Raw genomic sequence first — 24,799 nt, 5'->3', positions numbered from 1 at the left:
TATCATATCAGCTTTTCTGCTTGTTCAAGGTTTTACTTTAAATATGTGCACATACATATATATTTTATGACCTCAAGGAATTTGAAAGCCTCTTACATATGTCACCTGTTTCCTTTATTACCATTATAGTTTCAGGACTGAAAACCAGGAACAATAAATAAATCTGGATTAAAATGCAGTAAAATAATAGGTAAAAATCAGGAGATGAACCTAAATAACTTTGGAAATTAGTGGAGTCTCTAAGATAAAAAGTAAAAGGAACTCTACATAAGCATTGTACTCTAGTTAATAGTTATTTCTTAGTTAAAATAATAGAGTACAGGTTAAAATTTCTGATGCTGTGATACATTTATACTGGAATTGACAGATGGTAGGAGCCACGATTATCACTGTTGGAGTGAGAGTGTACAGATAAACAAGAGGATGAGGCTAAAATTACACGTGATATTGGATTAGAGTTGGAGACATCAGTGTGAACACTCGTTTAGCTCAATATTGAAACAGATGGCTATGTACAGAAATACATGTGTGTATACATGTGTGTATACATACATATATACATACATATATATATATTTATGTGTGTGTATACACAGCTTAGCGTACAAACACATAGCTTAGTTTGGTTCCTTGCTCTGTAAGCTGAGAGGGCTCAGAAGTAACTACACTCTTGTGCCAGTAAACATAACTAGTGCCCAGATCTTGGTTCCTAATAAAAAGAAACTGACTAAAGGAATCAGGGCACATTGTAGAAATGACTGACCCTCGGACTGGCATAGGAACTAAACAAGATGAGCCTGTAGAATGTTGTAATGAATGTGCTGGTACACACACACACACACACAGACAGACAGACACACACACACACACACACACACCCTACACTGACCAAGGTATGTTGAAGGAATACAGGAGCCATCTGAAAGAGCTCCCAATGGCGAAATCTGGAACTATGTAAGCAAGAAAATAATAAAGTATTAGATTATAACCCAAAGTATAAAATTAGTATCTATAAGCACATGCTAATATAAATGATTGAATCAATAAATAGGCAGAAATAATCTCCCATGCAGAAGAATCCCAAAAAGTTTATGCAACAACTTTACCCTCAAGATGGGAAAATATAACTTCCTATTCTTAAAATGTGGAATGCTCACAGTGACTTCCTTCCAAAGAGTACAATATGGAAAAGGAGGAAAAGAGTAGCTTTTCCATGGAGAAACCTGACAAACACTATGCCAGTCAGGTGGTCAAGATCAACTTCAATGATGATCAGTCATGTTGATAGTATGTACCCTTAATATAACATGATGAAAATGGCACTTCACCTCTGTGGTCTTCCTTCCAAATATCCATAATCTCAGGATAACCATGAGAAAAATACTAGACCAATTCTAATAGAGGGGAATTTTACAAAATGCCCAGTCAATACTCCTTAAAATTGTCAAGGTCATCAAAAACAAGAAAACTATGAGAAAATATAATAAGCCAAGAAAAACCTAAGGCGATACAACAACTAAATGAATGGTTGAATGGTGGTATCTAGGACAAGATACCAGAACAAAAAGGATATTAGGTAAAAACCTTAAAAATTCTAATAAAATATGAACTTTAGGTAATGATAAGGCATCAACTTTAGTTAATTGATTGTAGCAAACATACAATACTAATGAAAGACACTAATGATACAATACTAACAAGAGATGTTAATGACAGAGAAAACTGGTTGTGGAGTTTATGAGAACCTTTTTTACTATCTTCTCAATTTTTCTGTAAGTCCAAAATTTCCAAAGAACAAAGTATATTTTTAAAAATAAATAGACACTCAAGAGGCCTTTGATAAAATATTAATCCTTATAAATTTTTTAAAAATTAAAAATAAGATATTTTCTCAGGATAATATGTTGAAGAGATTTCTAAACTTAGAAGCTTGGAAAGAAATCACAGAAGAAATTTTACACTGATTAAACAACTTTCAAGTGTTAAAAAAAAACTCTCAAAGGACTAAAAAATGAAAAACTATAGTCAAAGTAAAAAACAATAAGAATTGGTATTTTGAATCTATATAGAGCCTTTTTTAGTATCTCCAGATACTAAAAAAGATTAAAAAAATTTTTAGTATCTCTAGAAAGGGGAAAATGGCATAATAAGGCAAGTGAAGATAGAGAAAATTAAATAACTAAAAAAATGGAAAATCATTTTGTCTAACTGCTAAAGAAATATTAAAGCAAAAAAGACATACACTAACATTCTATGTTTATTAAAATCCAAAATTGTATATATATATAAAATCATATATGTATATCATTGGCTATTACAAATGTATGGTTATATGTGTATAACCATATATATGGTTGTAGGAAATAAAATAGTTTCATCAGACAATGATGGTGAGAGTATCAATGACTGTATAAACTTTTAGTATGTGTTTATAAGATTCTATTGTTCCCATGTGACTCTAATAGCCTATCTCTCAAGTTGGAAAACTGTTTCTGTAAAGAGCCAGAGAGTGAATATTTTAGGCTTTGTGGGTCATATAAGCTCTGTAGCCACCACTCGATTCTCTTGTGGTACAGAGACAGCAGTCACACACAGTATGTAAAGGAATGCATGTGGCTGTGTTCCACGTGTAGCAGTTGTCCAGATTTGCCCTATGAACCGTAGTTTTCCAACCTCTGAAAAAGGAATAACAAAAGTGAAAGAAAATGAATGAAACAAGATTACATATACTATATGATCTCAACCACAGAAAAAAGTATTTGTACAGAAAAATTCAAGCAGAAACAGCATTAAAATGGACAATAAAGACTTTTCCCCCATTAGTCCTACACTTGCAACTGTTTAATGTTTCAGAAATAAGAAAAAGAAGTGCTAAAGGTTGTTTCTTTGACTTGGGTTTTTATCAGCAAGCTGGAGTTCCCCAGGCCAATTTAGATTTGAAAGTATTCTTATATGTAATATTTATACACATTTAAGAAAATGTTTAAGTTAATCTTCATCCAGTTCTCTATAAAAATGGGCTCCTTTTAACATTCAAAACCGACATTTTGAAATATTACTTTTCCTCATCAATTCAGATTTTGATTCTGTATCTATTGTTAGTTAATGAAATTATGAAATTCATAAGTTAATGAAATGCTTCACTTCTTCCGGAACTTCTGATACTTTCCAAAGATCCCCTAAAGCCACAGTATTGGAAAATGTTGCCTGCTTTTCTGAAGTTCTTTTTAATGACTCATGTTCTTAATAACCTCCGTTTAAGTGACAAAAGAACCACTGTTGTTAGGAGTGGCGTACAGTGCATTACACAAGTTTACCCTGGCAAGCTACAGGGGCTGATCTGCAAACCTGTGTCAGCACTTTTCTGTCCCACCAGGATGGACACAGATGGGTGTGCAAACGGCTCGAGACTTCTCACTGGGCCAATCAAAACATGGAAAACAAAGGCCTTTATCAGCTCAATGCTCACCACAGTTCCCTACTGGATTACTTAAAAAAAAGAAAAAAAAAAAAAAGAAAATGTTGTGTTTTTTCCTTAGCTTTCCCAAAATACCTTTCACCTGAGAGAAATCAAATTTCACTCACAGCCTAAGACTTAAGTTAATCATTCTGGTGGGAGTATATAATTGCTCCCTTTGGAAAAAGAGAAAATGGACCTTTTTCAGTCTTTCTCTGAGAACTTACAAAACAATCCAATAGTTTTCTGAATACATGGGATGCAAACCAAGGACAACTAGCTAGCCTGGAGCAAAAGTACACAGTTGGGCTGACACGGCGTAAATAAAGGAATATGGAAAACTGAAACCATTATCTGAGGCCATTCCAGGGAGAGAAAGAGGTACTTCTTTTTCTTGAAGCATCTTCTTTGCTTTGCTATCACACGAAGAGTGCTACCCCTGCCACCTTAAAGGTAGTCACCTCTTTTCTTCACCTCACCCATTACTCTCTCTCAAAAGACATTTGTGCTATAAGAGTTTGACATTTTCTATAGTTTAAATTTATGTATTATCTCTTTCCCTTAGTACAAATATATTCTTGAGGGTAGAGACCACAGTCTGTCTGCTTAATATTGTGCTTTCTACAGTAAAAATGTGATAAATATTTGTTGAATGTAAAAATGAATAACAGAATAATTCAGTAGAAAGACTCTGGGTTACTAATTAGATTATATGTGTTCTAGTTCTGGCTTTGTTAACCATCTAGGTGTATTACTGAAGTTTCAACTATGGTAACGTTGGGTAACAACCACCCCAAATCTTGGTACCTGACATCAGCGAGCATTTACTTCAGGTTAGCTGTGATTCTGCTACGCTTGATGGCATTCAGCCTTCAAATTGGGCTCAGGTTGGCTCCATATGTCTCTTGGTTCTGGGACCAACAGCTACTCAGGACATGTTTTCATGGTAAATGACAGAAGCACAAAGAAGAAAGCAAAAATATGTGAACTTCTTACAGTCTCAGTTTGGAACTGACACATTGTCACTTCCACCTACATTCCATTGGCCTAAGCAAACCATATGGCCAAATCCAACATCAGAAGGGCAAGGAGGTATACTTCATCAACAATGACAAATAATAATCAAGCACATTAAACACATAAAATTCATAAAGTTGCCATTTCTGCAATAAAGAATAACAATTCTAGTCCTAACTATTAGGGCTCTTTTGAAGGTTAAATGGCTTGATGTAGACACTACTAAATTAAAATTCAGTTTAACCAAGAGTTAGGTATTGCATAGGCATGACCAAATCATTTTTTTTCTTGTAGAGAAAAAGTGACTACAATTAAAATACAATATGATCATTGCTATAATATAATTTGTGTATAAAATATGGTGGCAATAGGTGATAGAGCTAAGTTATCTGAATGATAAAGGGAAGGCTTTACAAACGAAGTGATGCCACTTTAAAAATAAATAAGAATTGGACTGGGGCATGGTAGCATGCACCTGTAGTCCCAACTACTCAGGAAGCTGAGAAATGAGGATCACTTGAGCCAGGGAGTTCAAGGCCATGGTGAGCTCACTGTGCCACTGCACTCAAGCCTAGACAACAAAGATAGACCCTGTCTCTAAAAACTTAAATAAACAAATAAAAATTAGGGATGAGAACAGCAAAATGAAAGAAAGTATGATGAGAGGAGATTTTATCTCTCTCAGTAATATTTTCTTTTTAGAGTGAAAAGAAGAGATTTGAAGCAAATATGGCAGAAAGTGGTCATCTGATGAATCCAGATTTTAGAAGAATAGATATCATATTATTTTTTCTGTTTGCTTGAAATATTTCATAATCAATCAAAAAATTATGGGGAAGGGGTGGAAATGGGTGAAGATCAAAAAACTATCAGGTACTATGCTGAGAAACTTTTTCCATATTTTAAAATAGGTCCCTGGAGACAAGAGAGAGAGGGGGGGAGGTGAGGAGGCTATTCTGGGTTAAAAGAGCACAAGTGGTAGAAAAAGAAGCAATTTGCTTTTATCAGTTGTAGTGTGTGAGAGAAAATGGTGGAAAATAATATGGCAAGAGGAATGGGAAGGGGTAGTTTTCATTTTCTAGGGCTACCCTAATGAGTACCACATATTGAGTGGCTTAAAACAAAAATTTATTGTATCACAGTTCTGGAGGCTAAAATTTTGAGGTCAAGGTGTCAGCAGTGGTGGTTTCTTTGGAGGGCCCTAAGGAAGAATCTGTTCCATGCCATCTCCCAGCTTGTGATGATGGGCATCACACCCTAGCATTCCCCAGATAAAAGATGAATCACTTCAATCTTTGCCTCTATCTTCTCATGACATTCTCCTTCTTTGGCTCTGTATCTTTATTTTTCTCTTTTTCTTCTTTTTTTCTTACTTTTTCCTCTCTCTTTCCTTTTCTCTTTCTTTTCTTGACAGGGCCTTACTCTGTCACTCTGTCGCCTGGGCTAAAATGCAGTGGTGGGATCACTGGTCACTGAAATCTTGACTTGTTGGGCTTAAGCAATCCTCCCATCTTAGTCATCTCAGTAGCTAAGACTACAAGCATGTGCCACAACACCTGGCTAGTTTTGTGTATTTTGGGGAGAGACAGGGTCTTGCTATGTTGCCCATGCTTGTTTCAAATTCCTAAGCTCAAGTGATCCTCTTAACTTAGCCTCCCAATGTGCTAGGATTACAGGCGTGGGCCACCATGACTAGCCTTTTTTTCTTTTTTCTTTTCCTTTTAGACAAGGGCTCACTCTGTTGTCCAGGCTGGAGTGCAGTAGCATGACCATGACTCACTGCCGCCATCTTTGTGTCTTTATATAGCCATCTTCCCACTGTGTTCAGATTTCTTCTTCTTGTAAAGATCCCAGTCATGCTGGATAAACGGCCTGTGCTAATCCAGTATGATCTCATTTTCATTTAATTAATGCTGTCTGCAATGACCCTATTTCCAAATAAGAGCACATTTTGAGCTACCAGGGATTAGGATTTCAACGGATCTTCTGGTTTGGTAAGAGACACCTTTCAATCCATAAGAGTGGTAAGGATATCATTACTATTGTCTGGCTATTATTAAAAAGTTTTCAAACTAAATATTCAAAGAAAGAACATAACATACTGTTAACCATTTGGAAGACCTCCTCAGGGGACCTATAACTTAGCTGACTCTGCGGAAGAAAGGAAATCCTAAGAAGGATGATGCTTTATGTTTCTTCCATCTTGCTATTTATGTGCCTCCCTGGTTCACTCACATTACATTCTGTTTCAAACCAGCCCACACTGGGTGACTCACTACCCTGCTCCACTGTCATTTGCCAACCAGTTTCACCATCCAAGGAAAAAAAAACCCTATAGCTACCACCACTCTCTTGAACTACAATGCTTTGCCCTGAAGCTACTTTTTTTTTTTTAACCCTGGGCTTCCCAGAAACTAATATGAACACCATGATCTACCACTAATGGTCTGCCTCATGTTTCCATCTCTGTTTAAGAAAATTTCATTAGTAAATGCTTCACAATGCATGGAGTACTTAGGCAGAATTTTCAGTCCCTGTAATCTGTTTTCCAGTTTACAGCTATATAAACGCTAAATAATTTCATATCTGTTCTACAGAGTACTTGGTCCATTCTTTACTCTAGCTAAGTGGTTTTTCCCCTCCAATTGCTTGATCTGGTTCTTACCAACTTCTGCGTGCCCTAACTCACACCCTCTCTTTTCTGCTTGCTATCCTCTAAATCCACTTCCTTCTGAGCCTTGAACATGCCAAGGCCTTTCTCCCCTCCAGGCCTTTCTACTTGGCCTAGACTTTAGAGTGTCCTCCTTCCAGCTCCTCACATATCTGCTCATTCTCAAACTTAACTCTCAAACATCACTTCTTTGGAGAGGCTTTCCCTGATCAGTCTATCTAAAACATCCTCCCCTAGATTCTCTGATTTATTGCCTGTTTTATTTCCTTTTAGAGCTATTTGTTCATTTCTTTCTTTACTGGTCCATCATACATCTCTTTTATAAAAACAGATAATATGTCCATTGAGTTCACTAACAGTCCATGCTCCTAATACAGTGCCTGGCATATAATAGATGCCTAATAAACATGAATTAATGAAAAAATAAGCCTGTGGTCTCAGGACTTCTAAATATTTTAGCAAGTTTGGACTCAGAGCAGGAAATGTGGAAATATTTGTCTTGGCTACCTGTTAGTGCTAGTGCCCTAGAAGACCCCAGGTTCTATTACCCAGATTCTTGGCCTGGGTTAGACTTTATTCTATAGCCTCTTACCTTGGGTTCTTGATATAGGTCCAAAGTTCTGAATTCCAAACTTTGCTTACAAGAAACACGGACCTAGAGTATCATCTGGTCTCCTCCTTGGCTCTTCCTGAACTTAACCACTTGTATATTAAGTATTATAATACCTGCTGCTCCTATTTAATTAACAACCACAGAATTGATCAATCACAGACTTTGCAGAATCTTTGTTTGACTCAATTCTTGTCCTCTCTATCTCTTCTCTCTAACTTCCCACTCTAAATCTTCCCTCTGCTTCTACTCCTATCTTGGCATGACTGTAAGTATTAGGTTGGTGCACAAGTAATTGCAGTTTTGCCCTCAAAAGCACAATTACTAGCACACCAATCTAAAATAAAAGGGTGGTTATCCTGAATACATCTTTAAAAGCTAATGATTCCAATTTACAATAGACTCGGTGGTTTGTGCAAAACTCCAAGTATATTTGTCTTATTGAATATAGTAAATCTCCATGTCAACAATTAAAATTTATGCATTTATCAATTTCAATATAGATAGGAGCTAAATCTGCACTGTATCAGCCATGGGTATTTTTCAGCAATGTTCAACCTATAATGGAGGCCATTTACAACATTCACAGTGGGTATGCCTAAAAGGCTCTCTTCTTGTTCACCTAGTTCTATGACTTTCCTTAAATTCAAGTGTCCATAATGCATTTAAGAAAAGCTACTGTGAGTTGTCTGGATATTTTCCAAGCTCTGGATACCATAGTTAGTCACATGGAATGTAGAATGGGCTAGACATCATGGAACTGCTCTTGTTAAATTAGTGTAAGAGACTGACCCAATTCCTTTAATAATCATTGTTTATTTAACAAGTTCCTATGAATAAAGCTATGCAGTTGTCTTGTGAAGTAGCTTCTTAAAAGGCTTTTATTTTGTCTGGATATGATAAAGATCATTACTTGGTATGTCTAACTGATTACTTAGTGCTCTTCTAGTGCGTAGACACTTGTATGGGAAAAAGAACTAGACAATAAGTACTAATGACTTAATACATGCTATGTTTCCAATTCAATTTGCTTTGATAAAAATCAGATAATCCCCCAGGAACACAAATATTTGTCTACAGTGATTGGACAGTCTGTTAAAATTGGCATTCTCAGTCCATCCAAACATTCATTTGTCCTTTATATGACCCACACATTGTCAAGAGGTTAAAAACGTTGAAAAATTCCTGTGGTGTTCTTAGTTTTTGTCCTATCTGGCAGAGAAACATCAGGATCCTTAATTTTCTTTTCAACACAGCATGTTATTTATTCACAAGCAATGCTTCTCTGTCTTAGTCAACAAAATAGGAAACAGGTTTTTAAATTCTAAAAGTGCTGTAAATTCATAACATTTTTCCTTTGAAGTAAAATGTTTTATATAATTTCAATAATATGAAAAGAATTCATATGATCAGAAGACTTAATAATTAAAAATATAACATGTCCTCTGTGGTAAAGACCAAGATTTTAGGGGGAGGATCCAAGATGGCTGAATAGGAAGAGTTCTGGAGTGCAGTTCCCAGCAAGAACATCGCAGAGGGTGAGTGCCCACTGCATTTCCAAACAAATTTTCACTGCCCTCAGACCAGGAGATTCCTGGCCAAAAAGTGCCACAAGTTTTCAGCATGGCAGTTTCAGCCAATGCCAGGTTGGTGCACAGAAACACATACAAATCTGGGCAGCCATTTCAACTGGCACCTGGAACTCCTGGGAGACAGAGCTGCCCATTCAACTGAAAAGGAGGGGACAGAGACAGGGAGCCAGGCGATCTGGTTTGGCAGGTACCAACCCCACAAAACAAGCAATCTGAAACGCTCCAGATTGAGAGTTTTGCAGCAAGCACAGCTGGACCCAGGACAATCCAGCTCAGGGAGGAGAAGGGTGACCACAACTACTGAGGCAGTCCGCCACTACTGAGGCAGCTCACACAGCAGCTGGGAAGAGCCTGTGGCAGCTCACCAACACCTCTGCTGGCAGACTGTGACTAGACTACTCCATGCGGGGCAGAACATCTATGAAAAAAGACAGTAGCATGACAGGAATTTGTAAATAAAGCCGACCTTCCTAGGACAGAGCACCTGGGGAAGGAGGTGGTTATGAGTTCCGCTGCAGCAGACTTAATAAGTACCTGCCCAGCAGCTCTACATGGAACAATGGAGTTCCCTCAACAGCACAGCACTTGAGCTCCTATAAGGGACAGACTGTGTCCTCAAGCAGCTCACCAAGCCCCGTATACCCAAAGAGACACCTTATAAAGGAGAGCTCAGACCAACATCTGGCAGGTACCCTTCTGGAATGAAGATAACAGAAGAAGAAACCAGCAGCAACCCTTACTGTTCTGCAGCCCCCACGGGTGATCCCCAGGCAAGCGAGGTCTGGAATGGACCTCCAGCAGTCCTGCAGCAGAGGGGCCTGACTGTTAGAAGGAAAACTAAGAAACAGAAAGAAATAACTTCATCATCAACAAAAAAGATGTCCACTCAGAGACCCCATCTGAAGGTCACCAACTACAAAGACCAAAGGTAGATAAAGCCACTAAGATGGAAAGAAACCAATGCAAAAAGGATGAAAACACCGAAAACCAGAAAGCTTCTCTTCCTCCAAAGGATCACAACTCCTCACTAGCTAGGGATCAAAGATGGATGGAGAATGAATCTGATGAACTGACAGAAAGAGAAACACCCTTCAGACGGTGGGTAATAACAAACTTCTCAGAGCTAAAAGAAAATGTGCTAACCCAGTGCAAAGAAACTAAGAATGTAGAAAAAAGGTTAGATAAGATGCTAACTAGAATCAACAGCTTGGAGAAGAATATAAACGACTTGATGAGAACTTTGCGAAGCATACACAAGTTTTGATAGCCGAATCGACCAAGCAGAAGAAAAGGATATCAGAGGTTGAAGATCAGCTCAATGAAATAAAATAAGAAGGCAAGGATAGAGGAAAAAGAGTGAAAAGAAATGAACAAAGCCTCCAAGAAACATGGGATTACGTGAAAAGACCTAATCTATGTTTGATAGATGTACCTGAATGTGACAGAGAGAATGAATCAAAGCTGGAAAACACTCTTCAGAATATTATCCAGGAGAACTTCCACAACCTAGTAAGGGAGGCCAACATTCAAGTCCAGGAAATAGAGAGAACACCACAGAGATATTCCTCAAAAAGAACAACCCCAAGGCACATAATAGTCAGATTCACCAGGGTTGATATTGAGGAAAAAATGCTAAGGGCAGTCAGAGAGAAAGGTCACGTTACCCACAAAGGGAAGCCCATCAGACTCACAGTGGATCTCTCCCCAGAAATCCTACAAGCCAGAAGAGAGTGGTGGCAAGATTCAACATTCTTAAAGAAAAGAAGTTTCAACCTAGAATTTCATACCTGGCCAAACTAAGTTTCATAAGCGAAGGGGAAAGAAAATCCTTTATGGACAAGCAATTGCTGAGATATTTTGTCACCACCAAGCCTGCCTTACAAGAACTCCTGAAAAAAGCACTAAACAAGGAAAGGAAGGACCAGTATCAGCCACTCCAAATATGTACCAAATGGTAAAGACCACCTAACACAATGAAAAAAATGCATCAACTAATGGGCAAAATATCCAGCTAGCATCAAAATGGCAGGATCAAATTCACACATAACAATATTTACCTTAAATGTAAATGGGCTAAATGCCCCAATTAAAAGACACAGACTGGTAAACTGAATAAAAAGCCAAGACCCATTAGTGTGCTGTATTCAGGAAATGCACCTCACGTGCAAGGACACACATTGGCTCAAAATAAAGGGATGGAGGAAGATTTATCAAGCAAATAGAGAGCAAAAAAAAGCAGGAGTTCTGGCCGGGCATGGTCGTTCACGCCTATAATCCCAGCACTTTGGGACGCCGAGGCAGGTGGATCACGAGGTCAAGATATCAAGACCATCCTGGTCAACATGGTGAAACCCCGTCTCTACTAAAAATACAAAAATTAGCTGGGCATGGTGGCATGTGCCTGTAGTCCCAGCTACTCAGGAGGCTGAGGCAGGAGAATTGCTTGAACCCAGGAGGTGGAGGCTGCAGTGAGCCGAGATCATGCCACTGCACACCAGCATGGGTAACAAGAGGGAAACTCCATCTCAAAAAAAAAACAGAAAAGGAAAAAAAGCAGGAGTTACAATCTTAGTCTCTAATAAAATGGACTTTAAACCAACAAAGATCACAAGAGACAAAGAAGGGCATTACATAATGGTAAAAGGATCAATGTATCAAGCCACCTAACTATGCTAAATATATCCACACCCAATACAGGAGCACCCAGACATATAAAGCAAGTTCTTAATGACTTACAAAGAGACTTAGACTCCCACACAATAATAGTGGGAGACTTTAAAACTCCACTGTCAATATTAGACATATCAACGAGACAGAAAATCAACAAGGATATCCAGGACTTGAACTCAGATCCGGACCAAGCAGACCTAATAGACATATACAGAAATCTCCACCCCAAATCCACAGAATATACATTCTTCCCAGCACCACATCACACCTACTCTAAAACTGACCACATAATTGGAAGTAAATCAATCCTCAGCAAATGCAAAAGAACATAAATCATAACAAACAGTCTCTCAGACCACAGGGCAATCACATTAGAACTCAGAATTAAGAAACTAACTCAGAACTGCACAGCTTCATGGAAACTGAGCAACTGACTCCTGAATGTCAACTGGATAAAAAATGAAACAAAGGCAGAAATAAAGATGTTCTTTAAAACCAATGAGAACGAAGACACAATGTACCAGAATCTCTGGGAGACACTGAAAGCAGTGTCTAGAAGAAAATTTATAGCAATAAATGCCCAAGTGAGAAGTGAGGAAAGATCCAAAATTGACACCCTATCATCAAAATTGAAAGAGCTAGAGGAGCAAGATCAAAAAAACTCAAAAGCTAGCAGAAGACAAGAAATAACTAAGATCAGAGCAGAACGGAAGGAGACAGAGACACAAAAAACCCTTCAAAGAGTCAATAAATCCAGGAGCTGGTTTTCTGAAAAGATTAACAAAATAGACTGCTAGTCAGATTAATAAAAAAGAGAAGGAAGAATGAAATAGATGCAATAAAAAATGATAAAGGGAATATCACCAGTAATTCCACAGAAATACAAACTACATTCAGAGATTACTACAAACAACTCTATGCACATAAACAAGTAAACCTGGAAGAAGTGGATAAATTCCTGGACACCTGCACCCTCCCAAGCCTAAACCAGGAAGAAGTTGAAACCCTGAATAGACCAATTACAAGGGCTGAAGTTGAGGCAGCAATTAATAGCCTAGCAACCAAAAAATGTCCAGGTCCAGTCAGGTTCACAGCTGAATTCTACCAGACATACAAAAAGGAGCTGGTACCACTCCTTCTGAAACTTTTCCAAACAATCCAAAAAGAGGAAATCCTTCCCCAATAATTTTATGTGACCAACATCATCTTGATAGCAAAACCTGGCAGAGACTCAACAAAAAAAAGAAAACTTCAGGTCAATATCCATGATGAACATAGAGGCAAAAATCTTCAATAAAATACTGGCAAACGGAATACAACAGCACATCAAAAAGCTTATCCATCATGATCAAGTAGGCTTCATTCCAGGGATGCAAGGCTGGTTCAACATACACAAGTCTATAAATGTAATCCACCACATAAAAAGAACCAAAGACAAAAACCACATGATTATCTCAATAGATGCAGAGAAAGCCTTTGACAAAATGCAACAGCCCTTTATGCTAAAAACTCTCAATAAACCAGGTATCAAAGGAACATATCTCAAAACAATAAAAGCTATTTACGACAAACCTACAGCCAATATCATACTGAATGAGCAAAAACTGTAAGTATTCCCTTTGAAATCTTGCACTAGACAAGGATGCCCTCTCTCACCACTCCTGTTCAACATGGTATTGGAAGTTCTAGCCAGAGCAATTAGGCAAGAAAAAAAAATTAAAGGATATTCAATTAGGAAAAGAGGAATTCAAATTTTCTCTACTTGCAAATGACATGATTGTATATTTAGAAGACCCTATCATCTCAGCCCAAAATCTTCTTAAATTGATAAGTAACTTCAGCAAAGTCTCAGGATACAAAATCAATGTGCAGAAATCCCAAGCATTTCTATACAATAATAAGAGACTACGCAGACTAACAGAGAGCCAAATCATGAGCAAACTCCCATTCACAATTGCTACAAAGAGAATAACATACCTAGGAACACAACTAACAAAGGATGTGAAGGACCTCTTCAAGGAAAACTACAAACCACTGCTCAAGGAAATCAGAGAGGACACAAACAGATGGGAAAACATTCCATGCTCATTGGGTTGGGAATAGTTAATATCATGAAAATGGCCTTACTGCCCAAAGTAATTTATAGATTCAATGCTAACCCATCAGACTACCAATGATCTTCTTCACAGAACTGGAAAAAAAAAACACTCTAAACTTCACATGGAACCAAAAGACAGCCCGCATAGCCAAGACAATCCTAAGCAAAAAGAACAAAGCTGGAGGCATCACACTACATGATTTCAAACTATACTACCAGCCTACAGTAATCTAAACAGCATGGTACTATTAACAAAACAGAGATATAGGCCAATGGAACAGAACAGAGGCCCAGTAGGCAACTCCACACATCTACAACAATCTGATCTTTGACAAATCTGACAAAAACAAGCAATGGGGAGAGGATTCCCTGTTTAATAAATGGTGTTGGGAACACTGGCTAGCAGTGTGCAGAAAGCAGAAACTGGACCCCTTCCTGACACCTTACACTATAATTAACCCAGATATAATTAACCCACTTAAACATAAGACCTAACACCATAAAAACCCTAGTAAAAAACCTAGGCAAAACCATTCAGGACATAGGTATGAGCAAGGACTTCATGACTAAAACACCGAAAGCATTGACAACAAATCCAAAATAGACATATGGGATCTAATTAAACACCAGAGCTTCTGTACAGTAAAAGAAACAATTGTTAGAGTGAACTGACAACCAACAGAATGGGAAAAACTTTTTGCAATCTACCCGTCTGACAAAGGGCTAACATCCAGAATCTACAAAGAACTAAAACAAATTTGCAAGAAAAAATAAACAAACCCATCCAAAAGGATATGAAGAGACACTTTTCAAATAATACATATATGAGGCCAACAAACATATGAAAAATGCTCATAATCACTGATTATTAGAGAAATGCAAATCAAAACTACATTGAGATACCATCTCATGCCAGTTAGAATGATGATCATTTAAAAATCTGGAGATGACAGATGCTGGAGAGGATGTGGAGAAATAGGAACACTTTTACACTGTTGGTGGGAGTGTAAATTAGTTCAACCATTGTAGAAGACAGTGCGGTGCTTCCTCGAGGACCTAGAAATAGAAATTCCATTTGACCCAGCAATCCCACTACTGGGTATATATCCAAAGGATTATAAATCATCCTATTATAAAGACAAATGCACACATATGTTCACAGCTACACTATTTACAATAGCAAAGACCTGAAATGCCAACCCAAATGCCCAAAAACAATAGACTTGACAAGGAAAATGTGGCACATATACACCATGGAATACTTTTCAGCCATAAAAAATGATGAGTTTGTGTCCTTTGTAGAGACATGGATGAAGCTGGAAACCATCATTGTCAGCAAACTGACACAAGAACAGAGAATAAAACACCACATATTCTCACTCATAAGCGGGTGTCAAACAATGAGAACACATGGACACAGGGAGGGGAGCATCACACACTGGAGTCTGTTGTGGGGGTGCCAAGGGAGGGACAGCGTAGGGGGTGGGTAGGGAGGTCGGGAAGGGATAACATGGGGAGAAATGCCAGATGTAGGTAACAGGGGGATGGAGGCTGCAAACCACATTGCCATGTGTGTATCTATGCAACAATCCTGCATAATCTACACATGTACCCCAGAACCTAAAGTACAAAAAAAAGTTGTATAATAAAATAAATAAATAAATAAATTCCAAATGAATTTTTTTAAAAGACCAAGATTTTATGGTAAACAGGTATTATTAGAGAGCTTGGTAATTTTAAAATATGGTACTTCTTATATTCTAGAATATATTTCAAAATATGAATCAACCCTAAATACAATTATATATGACATTTTCTCTTTAGGCATTTTTTAAAGTATTATACTTTACCTTGGTTTTGAGTTTCCTGGTACCAAGGTAAATGTACCTTAAGAAAAGATAAGTTATCTTTCCAATAAAACTATAGTGGACAAAGCCTTTATCAAATGTGTCAAGTACATGATAAATTTTAAATTATCATAGGACTAACTATAGAGGACACCTTCATACTTTCGAGGTTAATATCTTTATATACACACCTAAGGTGCTTTCCAACAAGACTTTAAAAATGAGGATTTATTATTAGTAATACATGACAATTAATATTAGTCACCAAAATCAAAAGCATAGGTGGGTTTCACTTCCCTCAATCAGTGTCAACTCTTTAGAAAGAAAATTGCAACATGAAAGAAACTTCTCAGATCATGCCATTGGAAAAGGAAGTTAGAACTCAGCTCTAATCTCGGGAGATTGGTGCCCTTAAAGCAGCATATTGGATAGAATCCCATTAACTTGTATGATAACCAAGTTGCTACCAAAAGGCAAAGCAATAGACTACCACTTCTCCTAAAATGATCTCAAGCCTAAAGTGGATGCTTGAATTATCACCTTTATTTACCTAGTCCACTGCCTTTATCTACCTAGTCCACTGACCACCCTTCTTCTCTTCATACAACCTGGTCTTGCCCAGTGAACCCATCCTGATCAACCCTAGCCAGCACTAGAGCTTCACTCACACTGCTCCTCTACTCAAGGATATTTTGCCTTGGGTCTATGTTCAGCAGTTGTTTCTCTCTCTCGCTCTCGCTCTCGCTCTCGCTCTCATTCTTCGTGTGTGTGTGTGTGTGTGTGTGTGTGTGCGCGCGCGCGCATGTGTAAGTTCTGGAGTCATTCATGCTGTGCTCAAATCCAAGCTCTGTTTTTACTACCATGAAGCAGGTTAACTAACCTCATCAAGGCTCAATGGCCCCATCTGTAAAATGGGAGTTATAACAGAATTTACCTAATAGGGATATTGTAAGGAGAAGATGAGGCAATGCAGGTAAAGCATTCAATACAGTGCTAGTAGAAAGTGAGCACACAATAATTTTTTTATGTTCATTATTTCACCAACAGAGAGGTACTTTTGTTGAGTACAAAGGCAATATATTTTATATTATTTTGTATTATTCTGCAAGTATAATGACTGCAATGTTTGAACTAAAATCAGGACAAATGATCTGGCAAATCACATGCATTTACATGGCAAAGAAATAGAAGCATTGAAATAAAAAACAGTACCAGGTAATCAGGATGGGAAGATCACTGTGCTTAGCTTTTCTAATAGAGTGAGCTTTCAGATAACAGTATGCCAGGTTTATACATTAAGTAAAGGGGCAGGATTCTGAAATTATGAACAAGTTAAGACAAGTATTTTCTCTTCCTGTGTGGCATGCATGAATACAGCCACCTGTGCCATGTACTGGATTAGTGCTCTTAAGGAAAACCTTTTGTTTTGTTTTGTTTTGTTTTTTGAGATGGAGTTTTGCTGTTGTTGTCCAGGCTAGAATGCAGTAGTGTGATCTTGGCTCCCTGCAAACTCCAGCTCCCAAATTCAAGCGATTCTCTTGCCTCAGCCTCCTGAGTAGCTGGATTTACAGGTACCCACCACCATGCACAGCTAATTTTTGTGTTTTTAGTAGAGACAGCGTTTTCCATATTGGCCAGGCTGTTCTTGAACTCCTGACCTCAGGTGATCTATCTGCCTCAACTTCCCAAAGTGCTGAGATTTCAGGAGTAAGCCACCGTACCAGGCTGGAAAACCTTATATTTACTTCCCAAAATTTGTTCTGAGAACAATATTAGAGTCAAAAACCTTCCCAATCTTGGGTAGAAGGGGCCAGAAGACAGATGGGGAAGGAGGGTAATAGTCTTACTATCATGGGAAAACTAAAGCTGGAGGTGAGCTGTTGATAGGGCAGGAACCCTTGTTGACAAAGAAAATGAGCCAGAAAGGTTATGGTGTTCTAATGTCTTCATTAGACAGAACTGAGTGTTTTCAAGTCTGTTAACAGAATTATTTTGGAAAATCCCAGCTTAACTCTTAGAATTTCATCTGCTTAACTGAAACTTTGTCAATATTGTACATGTATATTTATATTAAGTAAGGACTAAAAACTTTTGAAACCCTGCCAATAAGTAATATGAAAGACAGAGAGGTGGCTGAAGGTTGGTAGAACAAGAAAACAGCTCCAACAGGATCTGATTAAGTTAGAATGGCTCCTTTAAAGAGAATAGCCAGAATAGACACACCTCTAGACAAACATAAGTAAGATACACTCCAAAATCAAACACAAACACTTTTTATTATCTTACATCTTTTATAATCCATGCCCTGTTCCAAAGCATTTATGTGGATAATTGAAAAATAACCAATGTGTTTCCTTGAATCTCCGTTTCTCACAGAGCTATAATACCTAAGACAGATGCTCCATGTGCCATTACACACTTAACCATATCCTTTGCAAGTTATTTCACATTTTAGAACCCCAGTTGCCTCATCTGTAAGATAAGACATCTCTATCTCTCAAAGTTGTCTAAAAATTGAACAAGAAAATGCAGGTAAAATGTTCCTGGTATTTAGTAAGTAATTACAAATCAACTTTCTGCATTAATTTCCACTTTTAGAAATATCTTAGCAGGTTTTTATGAATAATGCCGACTTTTCTTCAATTAAAATTCTAAATTTTACTTTTTATATTTATGAGTTACACATCATTGTCTCTCTGTATGTATGTGATCACACATTTATACTTTGAAAAAAACAAGTCAAATCTTAACAAAGCAGCAAGAGGATGGTGTTGAATGTGGCTAAACAGTCTGTATGGAGGCAACATGGGACTCAGGAATAGCCTAAAAGACTTCAAGGACTGTATAACTCTTAGAAGGACACTAATTTTTTTTTCCATCAAAAGCTATGAATGTCTCTAAACCATTTCCCATTACACACCGAGTTACAAACAACTTGGGCAGGCACATTGGCCAAGACAACTTGCAAATCACTCTTAAATGACAGAGGAATCACACCTCTGGCATATAGCATATCTAGAGAATTCAAAGCTAAGAAGATAAATAGCCTGCACAATACATGTACATACAGTTTAGAGTCTGAATTTGAGATGCTAGGCTTTGAAGAAATGCAGAAGGAGACTGAATTCTTTTTAAGTGGAAAATCAGCTTTAACTTGAGAAAATGACCAATAAAACTTGGACAATGCAGGATGTGACCCAGCACTCTGACACTGACACATACCAGCAGGTGACTCAAAACCCGAAAGATAGAAAGAAACAAAAACACAAACTGAACAGCCCAGATCGAGCACATCCCCCGAGACTACATTTATCATAATACTAATGGGTTGGAGTAAAGGACAGGCTGCTGTAAGTATCTAAAGCATGCTGTGGCTTTGTTACATGCAAATTAAACGTGCAGCTATACATTTTTTTTCCATTGTTTAGACTAAGTTTTTCTCAAAGATCACCTGCAATTTTGTCTAATGTGATACCAAACAATATTTACAGAGAAATAATATCAATAACAGAAGATGCCCAGAGCAGTACTTAATCTTACTTGAGATACCACCTCCTATGCATACAGTGTTAGTATTGACTCTAGCTATTGCAATTTTCAGGACTCTCACTACAAGGTGGGATTTAGAACACTTGTGGAAGTCGACTTTCTTTATTTAGAGGCTCAGTATAATTGGTGTTCCCAGAGAAGAAAAAAACACATGGGCTTTATTGGTTTAGTAGAAACAAATTTTTTTACTGTCCCCATGCCAAATTGAAAAACAAATTATCTGCCTTTATATTTTATTTGTCTCATACATCTTCCTCAATGTTCAGCCCCTTATTTTTCTTCTTCCTTTGTATTCTCAGTTTGTTTTCCCAAAAGTTATTCTTCTTTTCCACACCTTACATCAACAAGGAAATCATTTAACTGATGAGACTACTTGCCCAGTTTACATTTCTTTTTTAAAGACAGACTTTCCCCGACAGTGAAATCCCTTCCAGGAAGACAACTCCACAACTACCACCACCACTCCATCATCCCCCACCTTCTTATCCTTGGAGAAAGAAAACCCAGACATTTATCTGGACTTAAAAGTGTCCGTGCCTGAGAAAGTATGAGCCTCCGAGACAAGGGAGGAAATGCTGTAGACAATAGCAGAAGCTGCACAGTCCGCAAATGCTCAACTTTACACCACACCCATTGGTGGAATCTGTTACCAGCAACACTCATTGCTCTAAGCACCATTATTTATTAGGGATAAAAGAGAAAAATTATCTGATTTTAAAGTCAGCTCAGCTCCAATTGTGATACATATGAAAGTAGAATATGTTTGCTTTTCTGAGCTAGAAATCAGACAGGGAAGCCCTCTGCTTTCTAAACTTTTTCTTCTCATGTACACTGAGCACAATTTATCTCCTGAAACTCCAAGATTAATTGGAGTAATTCCAGATCAAACTGTGAAGTAATAAGGGCAGGGAACATGATGATAAACACAGGGAACACTGTTTGGAAACTTTAACAAAATTTTCTAATAATTATATCTACAAATGAAATCTGAGTGTTTAGTCTTATAATTAGAAAAGGAAGTCTGACTAAAAGCAGGAAGTATTTGACATCTAACCTAAATAAAATAACGAAAAGAATAAAGAAGAATAAGGAATAAGAACAATGAAAGTACCAGGTATATTCCACATCCTCAAGAAATCCCTCCTCCCTTACTTGTCTCCCCATAAGTGAAGCTTATCTCCCCATAAGTGAAGTTATATCCCCATAATTGAAGTGAAGCTTATCTCCCCGTAAGCTTGTCTCCCCACAAGTGAAGTTGCTCTAACTCTCAGACTCTTCTTCCTCCTTTCCATGGCATTTCTCTACTCAGTCCAGTAGCCATATATCTGCCTCTCTCCAGCTCATGTCTAACGATGCCCTAGCCATGTAGCCTGCGACATTCCCAGATATAATTCACCAATGGAGTACATAGAGCTCTGTGGTCAAATTCTCTGCAGCCTATGAGCCAAACTAATGCCCTTCCCTGTCACTTTGGAATCCGGTCCATTGCTTTATGCTTCTAGTTTTGGAAGACAAAGTCAAATCTCAACTGTACTCCTTATTTCAACTCCCTGGGCTTCAGTCTTCAACTATAAAATGGGCTAGACTGAGCCATCTTAGATAGTTTTTAGGTTTAGAAATACTTCATATACAACCCCTAGAGCAAGGCTTGGAGTGTATTAGGTACTTCATAAAGAGTAATAGCAGCAGCAGTAGCAGTATAACAGCAACAATAATAATGACAATACTAGTTAATTATAAGTAAACAATTCCATATTATGAAATAAGTAGCAACTTCACTAATAAAAAGTTGATCATTTATTGAAAATATATATTGATCCAATACAATGTATCTGTGTCAGAAATTTTCTAATATTATATCTAGTCTATACACACATCTCATGAGTTAGTGTGATCAGCATTTTCCAGATGAGAGGAATCGGACATGGAAGGATTAAATAATTTGTACAGGGCTAACCAGTTGTAGCATCCTTACCCTTTTAGGCACCCAGTTGTGTCTGACCCTGGAACCCACACTCTTACTTCACCACTCTACTTTCTTTACATTGAGAAATTTGCATTCACTTCAGTATTAGAGAAGTAGACAAAGGGCTTCTGCTACTGGAAGCTAACCCAATTCAGTTGGAAATGTGTTCTACAATTAGAGTCTTCATGGTTCAACATCTCATACAACAAATCTACACTCTTTCCCTTCTAGTAATCATCCTTCTCAAGTCAAAGTTGGTATTTGGGCTCCTCCTATCTCTCTTCCTCATTTTCATCCCTGCTTTCCTTTCCCCTGCCCCAAGATCCTCAGTGGACACAGGTAGAAAGCACTGATTGCCTGAAAAGTTCTCCTCCAAAAGCACAAAAATGCTCACCCTAACCATCCTTCTCTGTTAAACAATAACTGTCTTTTCCTCATTAGAGCTCTTGTAAACTTACTATCTTTCCAATTCACCAGCTGTGAGAAAGGGAAGACATTTATTGTAACTAATTCATCATTAAAAATTATCAAGTGGCAATGCATCTAGGCATACTTACTTTGCTTTTAAAGAAAACATTTAGCCACAACTGTCTACTAATTGGTCATATGTCAAACAACAAAAAAAGTATCTTGTTTCATTTTTAAGTAAAAGAGATCAAACAATATAAAAAATTTGATGCAGAATGTCATTCTTCTAGTCTTAATACCTCACCTACAAATAAGCTTATGACACCTCCCCACATTCTAATTTAATCACTGTTCCTGATACTCCTTAGAATTCACTCACTCCATCCCCATTCAAGCACACCCAAAGAGCAAAAGGAAAAGCTCAGTTCACCTCTTTTGAAAGACAGCAAACTTTGCTCTCAACTACATCTTAGTCAATGCATTCGCCCTTGTATACTTTAATCTTTTCATTGTTTTTATTATTTTGAAAAGAATACATATACCTGACAAAAAAACCTACAAGAGAATATATAATGAAAAATTTTCTCACCTATAATAGACCTCTCATTTTATTCTCTAAAGGAAACTACTATCGCATTTTTTTACATATCCTTTCACATATTTATCATGAACCTGCACATAGATGTATGGTTGCCCTGGAAAAACATAGGTTTGAAATATAAGGATTCACTTATAAGTGGCTTTTCTTTCGCCTTTGCCACCTCTGAGACAGTGGCAAAGGTGAAAGAAAAGCCACCTATAAGTGAATCCTTGGAAAAGACCAACCCCTCCTTTTCCAGTGTTAATCAACTGTTTACGTTGTTGGCAAGGCTTCTAGTCAACAGGAGACTATTAGTAAAGTTACATGCAGATTTTTGACTATGCAGGAAGTTGGTGCCCCTAACTGCTGCATTATTCAAAGATCAACTGTAAATAGTTTTTTCTGAATTTTCCTTGGCTATAGTAAGAAAGGGAACTATAAACAGTTTTATACCTAGCTTTTTCATTTAACAGTATGTCTGGCAGATCTTGGAATATCTGCATTTACCAACTATTTTATTTTTTCAGTTGGTACATGTTACTCTTTTTTTAGATATACTATAATTTATTGAACAATTTCCCTATTGATGAATATTTAGTTTGTTTTTAGTATTATCCTAGCACAATACCACAATGAACACAATTGTGCATATATGTTTGTATATATTTGTGAGCATATCTATAAACCAAAGGGCTCGTAATTGCTGAATAAAACAAAGGGCATTTTGATTTTTGACTTTCTCAACTTACCTTCTAAAATGTTTGTCCAAATTACAATTCCTCCAATACTGTATAAATGTGACTGTTTCTGCATACTTTTGTCACCACAGCATTTACCATATATCCAGCTTAACTCTGTGAGTAGCTGCTTTCAAACTGTTGATAACATAGTTAGTATGAGGAATGACAGTAGGGTAGTGACCATAAATTTGGAATGAAATTACAGCCTACGAAGTGCCGTACACAAGTTGGAATATGAAGCAGAGTTGGTCAATTTTTATTTTATAAGTATTTCAATAATTCTACATTTAAACATTTCCTCAAAATAGCATCTTGGAAGGTCATTCTTTAGTGGATACTACCAGTATTCCAAATATCTTTGCAGCTCTACCTTGGGTATAAACTTCAGAGTCAGTAGCCCATTCTTTTTTTACCTCTTCAGTGGTAACAGTGTCTTTTAATGATAGATTTGATTTTTCTGATAGCCAAAGGTATTTGTAGCCAAATCATCTAAAAAATAAAATTGGTGGCCAGGTGCGGTGGCTCAAGCCTGTAATCCCATCACTTTGGGAGGCCAAGGCGCGTGGATCACGAGGTCGAGAGATCGAGACCATCTTGGTCAACATGGTGAAACCCCGTCTCTACTAAAAATACAAAAAACTAGCTGGGCGTGGTGGCGCGTGCCTGTAATCCCAGCTACTTAGGAGGCTGAGGCAGGAGAATTGTCTGAGCCCAGGAGGCGGAGGTTGCGGTGAGCCGAGATTGCGCCATTGCACTCCAGCCTGGGTAACAAGAGCGAAACTCCGTCTCAAAAAAAAAAAAATAAATAAAATAAAATAAAATTGGTTATCTAGCAAGATAAAATGGTTTTGATTAAAAATAAGGTGAATTTTAAAATAATTTGAGCATCATGCCTGAATTTTAAAATAATGTGAGCACTTAGGGAGGCCAAGGCAGGTGGAACACAAGGTCAGGAGATTGAGACCATCCTAGCCAACATGGTGAAACCCCATCCCTACTAAAATATAAAAAACTAGCTGGGCACGGTGGCGTGCACCTGTGGTTCCAGCTACTTGGGAGGTTGAGGCTTGATACCAGGAGGCAGAGGTTGCAGTGAGCCGAGATCATGCCACTGCACTCCAGCCTGGCAACATAGCGGAGACTCTGTCACAAAAAAAATAATAATAATAACGTGAGCATATTTGTGTGTGTGCATGTGTGTGCATGCACACATGCACATGTGAGAGAGAAGGAGAGAGAGAAACTAGGGCTGAATGATGCTTTCAGTGAAGAGTTTAAATATGTTTTATGCTAGTATGTGCAAAAAGTTTCCCAAGGTCACAGCACTGAAGGACAAATCTCATTTGGATGTAGACATTGTGGTGTGTTTGCTTTAAAAGATTGATTGTTTTATAGCTATAACTCATAAAGCCTGTGATCATAAAACACCTCGCTGTATCTCTAAGGCAGGCTACTCTTGTGTAAATAATGGTATCACACCCAAACTTAGCTGAGACCACTTCTGTCCCTAACATGGCCAGACTCCACACTATATCCAAGTAGCTAGGACTACCTCTAGTTCCACATAATAAATATGAATGCTCACTTAACTAAA

General features: G+C 37.7%; 2 long non-coding RNA genes across 2 annotated transcripts in view; both read right to left on the bottom strand.

The window, feature by feature from the left end:
- LOC104651417 (uncharacterized) overlaps positions 1 to 24,799 on the bottom strand; it is a 207,517-nt gene that overhangs the window by 65,848 nt on the left and 116,870 nt on the right. The gene's annotated exons all lie outside the window — the stretch shown is intronic.
- The window catches only part of LOC141583738 (uncharacterized), a 36,363-nt gene continuing 15,827 nt past the window's right edge, over positions 4,264 to 24,799 (bottom strand). Inside the window, exon 2 of the long non-coding RNA XR_012516598.1 lies at positions 4,264 to 4,381. This is a non-coding gene — a long non-coding RNA (uncharacterized LOC141583738). The remainder of the gene's footprint in view (positions 4,382 to 24,799) is intronic.

The sequence above is a fragment of the Saimiri boliviensis genome, chromosome 2, assembly GCF_048565385.1.
Source record: "Saimiri boliviensis isolate mSaiBol1 chromosome 2, mSaiBol1.pri, whole genome shotgun sequence".
NCBI lineage: Eukaryota > Metazoa > Chordata > Mammalia > Primates > Cebidae > Saimiri > Saimiri boliviensis.
Note: the sequence above shows the minus strand (reverse complement) of the source record. Positions and strands in the feature narration are given on the sequence as shown.